At 40.0% G+C, this 8,347-nt stretch overlaps 1 non-coding gene across 1 annotated transcript; it reads left to right on the forward strand.

Annotated features, from left to right (window-relative positions):
- Positions 1-643: 643 nt before the first annotated feature.
- Positions 644-715, forward strand: trnag-ucc. Its single transcript has one exon. It is a non-coding gene; the product is annotated as a tRNA-Gly (tRNA).
- The last annotated feature ends 7,632 nt before the right edge of the window (positions 716-8,347 follow it).

Genomic DNA, 8,347 nt, shown 5'->3' on the forward strand with positions numbered 1-8,347 from the left:
TGTTTTCACTGGACAAGATCACGTTTGTTGTTTCTCTCTGAAATACATTGACAAGAAATGGACCGATACTACTTAATGCAAAGACATAAGGCGCTTTTTGTAGCCTGCGTTTGTATTAATATTCATGTACACAATCCCTATATTATGTGTAATGGACAAGCAATTTACATCAGTAGTACGCCAACAACCTAATTTGCTCTTATCACTAATTTGTTAACATATGTACCAATGTAATCCCCATTCCAAGTCATCAAACTCGTTTGGGCGAAGATTTATCAAGTATCGAACTGGGGAATCTAGAAGGATAATAAGTAATGTGATATTTTCAGCATTTAATAAATCTTATTCCTAGAAAATCATCCTATTCATCTGATTGGAGAAGGAGACGAGGCTGCAGAACTGTAGAGTGAGTAATTCATTCTCCAGCAAAGGAATGCATTAGAATCCTGAGGGGATTAGCTTTGCCACATATACGCCAGATGTTCAGTCCCTGCTTTAGTATTGACCTCCATGCCTTCAGAAGAGTAACGATGGGAATTTTACACACAGAAATATTGATGCATTTGCTGCAGGGCTTTTGCGATGTAACTGCTGAGCCGTAATGCGGAATAGAGGGATATGCAGGGAACAAAAGCTTCAGTGAGCGATGGTGGTATAGTGGTGAGCATAGCTGCCTTCCAAGCAGTTGACCCGGGTTCGATTCCCGGCCATCGCAACATCATTTTTTTTGGCCAGAATTTTCTCATGCGTTAAGTGATATTTCCCATTATTATTTTATGTTTTTAAAGATTTAACTGTAAGAGGTGGGATATAAAAACATAGTAGGATTAGAATGAGCATTTGTAGGTTTTACCTACATTTTTGGGGTACATTTTCAAAGTGTTACAATTTTAATCATTGACAGTATAATGTTGTACACCAGTTAGGCAGACAATACGTTTTAAAGAAAAAAAATATAAAAAGTTATCTAAAGATGTACGCACAAGCTCCCAAGATGGCGTCTCAGTATCACATGCAAACAACACACCTCACAAAACTCACAGCAACACAGAATCAACCAATCGCAAATGCATTGGCTTCACCATGGCCAAAAACCTGTAGAGATCAACATAATGCTCATGTGACCAAAGATAACACTGACACCATCTCACCTTTGGCCGACCCTACCTCTCCACTAAGCAATCAAGGTAGGCTAGAAATAAGACTAGAAATGCTGTATTTTGTATACTAAACAAACATAAACTTACTGCACCACAAGCCTAATCAAACAAATGATTTATGCTTTCAAATTTGGCCACAGGGGGTCACCATCTTGTAACTTTGTTAAACATCTTTGCAAGACCAAGACTGTGCACATGCTCAGTGTGGTCTGGGCTGCTTAGGGATCGTCATAAATTATCAAAACAGCACAAGTCAAATAATATCTGCCAGAAGCCAATACAGCAAGACTAATTAATAATCAGAATATACAGACTGCACTGGGTCCTGTGTTGTCATGTAATCTAATGTGGATTTTATTGTTTTTGTATTATTTAATACAAACTTTCTCCAACTCTCTAGAACCAGTGGCTGCAGCAAAATAATCCTCCAAATAGAATCCCAGTGTATCTGTTTAAATCTGGCTCCATGATCTTTGTCCCTGGAGTTGGAAACAGTAAAGGCAAAAATAAAATCCAATACAAATCTCTACACAATCCCTGACTGCTCTACAGGGAAACAAACAAAGCTGCTTGAGATCTGCATGGCTGGGAAGTAAGGCGGGGGCTCCCCCTGCTGTTCATAAGTATGATTGTTTCCCTGCAGAGCAGTTAGGGACAGTCTGACAATTCCTATCCACAGTAGTAAATGGAGAATTTCACTGCATACAGTCAGGTTTCTTATTAAAACAGTACAGATTTTTTTACTAAAGTTTCTTTTTCATTATTTTTTTTGCCTTTACATGCCCTTTAATATGTTTTATCCAAATACCCCATCTCCTGAATATTTTCAGAATATTAAAGGGGTTATGGTCTAGTTTGTGAGACATTTTATACATTGATTAAACTCACAACTCGAATGTTTTCTTATTCATGAAAAAAATCGAATGTAAAAAACTTGAATCAGTGCATTCGGGTGGGGGGGATACCAAATACACAAATTTATTGAGTTTTTGGCAAAAAAAACCAAAAACTGCAATTGCTTAGATTTTATTGAGTTTTCAATTGCAAATCACCAAAAAAAAAACAAACATGAAGGCTGCAACATCTTCAAATGGTTGAAGGGACCTCTGCCATTGACTTCTACATGACCTAGACAGGCTTTAGCTGGAGTATTTTCGGATTGAAGCGATTTTCAGCTTCGGGACATGTGTTTTTTTAAAACTTGAAAAGTTTACAAAAGTTTTACCGAAAGGAACCCATGAAAACTCAGATTTTTAGGAAAAAACACAACTCAACCTTTGATAAATAATAATAAATAATAATAAATACCCCAAAATGTATATTTATTTTAAAAGTAACTCCATCTTTGGACTACACGTTGTAACCTGTCCATGAGGACAATGATGCTAAAGTTCTGTTGCAATAACACCACAGAGTGTTTGTTCTCTAGGCCAGGCTCCCACAGTTACAATTGATGGCCCAGGGCTCCAGCTTGTGTTATCTTATAGACAAGGTTAGTTAGTAATAGCCAATTGATGTTATAGTCACACTAGGAGTGAAAGGTAGAGTTGGGGAAGGTAGTGAGCAGCCTTTCGCTCCAACGAGGAGACATAGAGGTATTAAGACCCCACTATGTTCAAGAACAGGGATATTAGAGGGTGAGTTGATGACCAGATAGGGCACCAAGATACAAGATCCCACAGTGAAGGTCTCCACAACTAGTGATCCATTCCCAGGGAGGAATCTGTCCACAGGATTGTGGCAACCAATACTCTTTGCTTATCTTAGCGACTGCCAATTTAATTTATCTAATTGTCCGCGGTTAATAAACCAATTATTTGCTGCAAGAAAGCTCTGTGATCTGGATCTTTTACTGCAAGGTACAGGGAGTTGCTGGGAGTTGCTTGAGCAGCCAGGGTTAGGTGGCACTGGGGAAAGCAGTATAATCCTGTGCACACACACCACAAATTCACTTCTATTGCCCACCGACGGGTACACTACAGGTCAGTAAAAGAAAATGTGAAAACGTATTATCGGTCACTTTTTCTGCTTGAAGTAGGTGTGTTTTTTTTGTGTGTGGTATGTACGAACTTTTTGAGCATTAGTCAACATTTTTTCAGACATGTTTTGTACCAAAATGTCTCCGCCATAATGAAAATGTCTAAAGGTTCATTTGACTTACATCGCTATAGAGAAAATGTTTTAGTGAACAAATGACATTTTCACAACACAAGTTTTTTTTTAATTGTGTTTAAAAAATTTTGCGGCGTTATGACAAACCCATAATAAAAATACCTTCTGTGAATTTGTTGTGCTTACGACAGTTTTGCAATTTGGTGGCCGACACTTTAAGAACTGTGTACTTTTACTTCATTAAAGTCTATGGGCGTCAAAAAAATTGTCGCGCGGCGATATTGTTTTGGCGCCCGTCTTTTTTTTTTTTTGGACGCGCAATGCCATACAAGTCTATGGGTGTCATTTTTGCAGCGAAACAAGGCGAAAAAATTCAAAATTCGCCCATCCCTACACTCTTCTGTAATAACGGCAAACGTCTCACATAAGGGAAAACTATGATCCTGCTCAGGAGAATCAAGTCCGTTACAGCCTGAGGCAATAGAACAGGTAGAAACACCAGTATGTAACTGTGAGGAGGCAGATTCCATTACTGCTGGTGGTTCAAGAGGGCACTGACTTAGAGAGGAAAAATTAACACTCATTGGATGATTCCATCTGCTGTCTAATCAGTTACTTATCTGGTATGGAAGAACAGCCAGCCCTGTATGTACTAGGGTATTGGAAAATTGAAGAAAAAACAGACCCAAAATAAGTCTGCCTTCTGGACGCAGAGCAGAAACCTGGCCTTTAAGCCACAATGATGTTTTGTTTTGCTGGTTGTATAAGCAAAATACTCCTAAACTGGGCCAGTCCTGTTTGTATCTTGAACAAAGGCCATCTCTATTGTCTAACAGACACTTTGAGGATTCCTATAGCCTGAAAACTTTTGGTCTGAAGTATAGACCTTAGGCATGAGACCAGCCTCATTTAAGAGAAGATCTAAAACTTCCCAGTGGCCTGATGTCTATGTGTATCCATCTATCCTGACATTAAGCTCATCAGTAGTAAGTGCCAATGCATAACCCTGGGTAGAAGCCCCCCTCTAGCTTGTAGAAGGCACTGAGGAGCCTCCCAAGAAAGGGTAGAAATACATATAGGGTTATTTCAGCCAAGCAAACTGTATTCCTTGTTCTTCTTTAACTCTGTCATAGTTAGAACTTGTAGTCCAGTACTATATCTATATGGGTGCTCTAGTAGAGATTATGGATAGAGAGTTCAAAGTACTGGCACTCACAGGATTTTCATAAAAAGGAGAAAAAAAGTATATGTTGAATGAAAATATAATTTCATTAAAGGAACAGTAACGTCAAAAAATAAGTGTTTTAAAGTAATAAAAATATAATGCAGTGTTGCCCTGCACTGGTAAAACTGCTGTGTTTGTTTAAGAAACACTACTATAGTTTATATAAACAAGCTGCTGTGTAGCAGTGGGGGCAGCCATTCAAGCACAGGATACACAGTAGATAACAGATAAGTACTACTAAAGTTTATATAAACAAGCTGCTTTGTAGCAATGGGGACAGCCATTCAAAGGAGAAAAGGCTCAGGTTACACAGCAGATAAGCTCTGTCTGTCTAATGGGGTTATCTGTTATCCATTAGTTAACCTGTGCCATATAGCCATTTTTCAATTTCTGCCATTGCTCCACAGCAGCTTGTTTATATGAACTATAGTAGTGTTTCTGAAGCAATCAGATCAATTTTACCAGTGCAGAACCTTTCTCAAGGACAAAAACTAGCATTCATTCTGAAGGCATTAGAATCCCCCCCTGTAGGGTGTGAGCCATGGTGCTAGCATGTAATAAACTGTGTGATTATTACATATGCCTGGTTCAGGGCCCTAAGATACTGGTTCTGGCAGAGCACCATGCCCAACCCCAGAGCCCAAACAATGGATAGTAATTGTACTGCACATTTGACTGGAATAAGTAATTATTACCTGGCCCTCCATTCATGTAGGCAGTGATCTGTAATACAAGGCTGTTGAATCTGGGAAAATTTACATTCAACAGCCCCAAATGTACTACATACCTGTGGTTATTGTTAACCCAGCAATCCTTATGACAGACGGGCTTCAGAAACTCCTGTTGTGTTTATCAAGACCATATTTAAACTTACCTACTATGGGGTGCCGTTTGTCCCAAATACATTCTGTATACAAAACTATCCCTAATAAACAGAATGAATGTCTACCACAGGGAGAAAACATTGCCAAGTACAGTAATAAATTACATTCCCTGTTTAATTGATTAAGCCATACCTTATCCCAGTAGCAAAGCAATGGCATAATAAGACATTCACATGTAAGTATCCATTTCAGTACTCATCGGTATTAAACCCCAATGTACCCAGATATAATCACACCACCATGTAATGCATAGTTTAGGTTAGAGCAAGCCTATATCAGAACCTAGCAGCCACCCAGCCCAGTGATCTAAATCCATTAGGGCTACTCATTCCAGGCGAGTAATAGCCAGAGCATATACTGCAGAGCAAACTAGGAGCACACAGATTCAATCCCAGCAACATGTAATACATAGTTTATTTAGCTGCTGCTTAGGGCAATCCTATATCAGGGCCTAGCAGCTCACCAGGTCTTTGCTCTACATCCATTGGGGCTACTTGTTCTAGATGAGCAATAGCCAGAGCATATACTGCAGAACAAGACAGGAGCACATAGATACAATCACAGCAACTTGGAATACACATTTTTGATTGGCTGCTGCTTAGAGCAAGTATATATCAAGGCCTAGCAGCCACCCAGCCTAGTGATCCATATTCAATAGGGCTACTGATGTCATGTATGCAAATGGCCTGAACTCGGCACCCTGCATGTCAGTATACACTACATGTCAGCATAAGAGCCTGCTAGCCCATTGATATATTTGTATTAGGGCTACTGGTTTCAGGTGAGCAAACAACCAGAAGCAAGCACAGTGCAGGTAAGCAGGTCCGGACTGAGAATTAAAATAGACCCTGGCATTTCAGGTACACAGAGACCCAATCAGCCAACATAGAGGCCCAAACAGCCCACACCAGCCCACTAAATAGTGACTTTCAATGGGACCTTATAGCAACCCCTCTGGCATTTGCCAGAACCCACAGATTGCCAGTCTGGGCCTGCAGGTAAGCATATGATTACATTGCATAGCAGTTAGTTAGACTTTAGTACTGCACAACAGTATATGGACACACTCCTTACCTGCTGCTTATTATGAAAGGCTTGAAGCAGACCCCTTAATGCCACATATTTCAGAACACTCTCTACATCTATTAGGAGGTTCATTGTTAACACAAGTTTACCGACAACAGCAGTACTTATCTGAGGCTTCTGAAGCAGCGTTCTAGTCTGCTGAGTTTAGAGAGTGGGCGGGGCCATCTCCACTTGCTATAGCTGGCAGTTGCACAGGAATCACCTGATTATACTCAGCTGGTGTCAGCACAGACAGAGGGATCATCTGATTTCATACCTCCCAACATTTTGGAAGTAAAAAGAGGGACAAAAATTTTTTTTCTGCATGTAGCGCAGCAATTTTTTGACCACACCCTTTCTGTGGCCACACCCCCTAATTACCATGTTTGTTTTACAAAATTTGGCAGGTTATGAAAGTTTGAAAATATTTCTCCTTATTTAAACTCTGTTTTTGTGTCTCAAAATTGTTACAAAGTATCTTATTTGCACCTGTTAGCTGTTCTGGGCTCTCTGCTAAAAGCCAATTAAGTGAGAAACTTTGTTTCTTTTTCTGGCTGTTCAGTGCAGAGAAAAGAGGGACTTTCCAGTACAAATGAGGGACTGCGGGTTGAGCTGTCAAAAGAGGGACTGTCCCTCCGAAAAAGGGACAGTTGGGAGGTATGTGATTTGTCTGCATAAGCAGGTAACCAAAAGCAACTGCTGAGGTTATACAGAGGCAAATTGGATAATTAGTGTTGGTGCCTCCTGCAAGGGCCCAAGTTTGCTGCTATTTTGGCTGAAGCCTATAGAGCAACTTTTGTTTTGAATTATTTTTTTAATTTTGACTACCTCCACCTTAGGAAAGACTGTTAATGGAGGCAGCTGGCCATAAACCTGCCCCCATTAAAACTTAAAAGAAAACAAAAGTAACAGGAGACAGTAAGGTTCAGGCCCCTAGCTAATTATGCTTAAACTAACTGCCGCCTCCCTCGCCCATCCGTAAAAAATGGGGTGTAGGGTCCACATACATCTCTGCCACTGGACTCCATCTGGGCAGATCAGGAGGGCACACGGATGGGGGGACAAGCACCTGCCACCAGATAACCTGACAGCAATACAGGAAGGCAACTAAAACACAAGCAGACAGGGAGTAGCAAACATTGCACACAGGGCCTTACCTGATCTGGAAGCTGAAGCTCAGAAGACTCCAGATATGAGGTAGTGTGCTGGGGAATTAAAGGTCCCATGGACCAAAACCCCTGTCCCTAGGACGCCTTTTGGGCAGGCCTAATGCTTTCCCAAGTTCGTCTAGGCTAGGGAAAGGCTGGTTTTGCTTCCATTAAGGATTAATTATGTCTTAGTTATCAAGTAGGATCAAGTACAAGCTACTGTTTTATTATTATTATTTTTATAGAGAAAAATGAAATAATTTTTTAAAAATGTGGACTATTTTGATAAAGCTTCAGAGCTTCCTGGATACTACAGTATAAGGTTACAGCATTTTTGGTGCTTTTCATTGTATATGTTCCCATTGTGCATTCTGTGTAAATGAGGACAATTCCCTCACACCTCTGTTCATATATGGGTATATTTGTATGGAATCCTCTATCCGGAAACGCTTTATCCAGAAAGCTCCAAATTACAGAAAGGCCGTCTCCCATAGATTCTATTTTAATCAAATAAACTCTGTAATAATAAAACAGTAGCTTGTACTTGATCCCGACTAAGATATAATTAATCCTTATTGGGAGCAAAACCAGCCTATTGGGCTTAGTTAATGTTTTTCGTATATATGGAAATTCAAATGATAGAAAATCCCAGGTCCTAATCATTCTGGATAACAGGTCCCATGCCTGTAAAAACCAAATAAATTCACATTATATATGCTCGATATAAAGTAGGTTACAAAGCAGCGCATACTG

Source organism: Xenopus laevis, chromosome 8L (assembly GCF_017654675.1).
Source record: "Xenopus laevis strain J_2021 chromosome 8L, Xenopus_laevis_v10.1, whole genome shotgun sequence".
NCBI lineage: Eukaryota > Metazoa > Chordata > Amphibia > Anura > Pipidae > Xenopus > Xenopus laevis.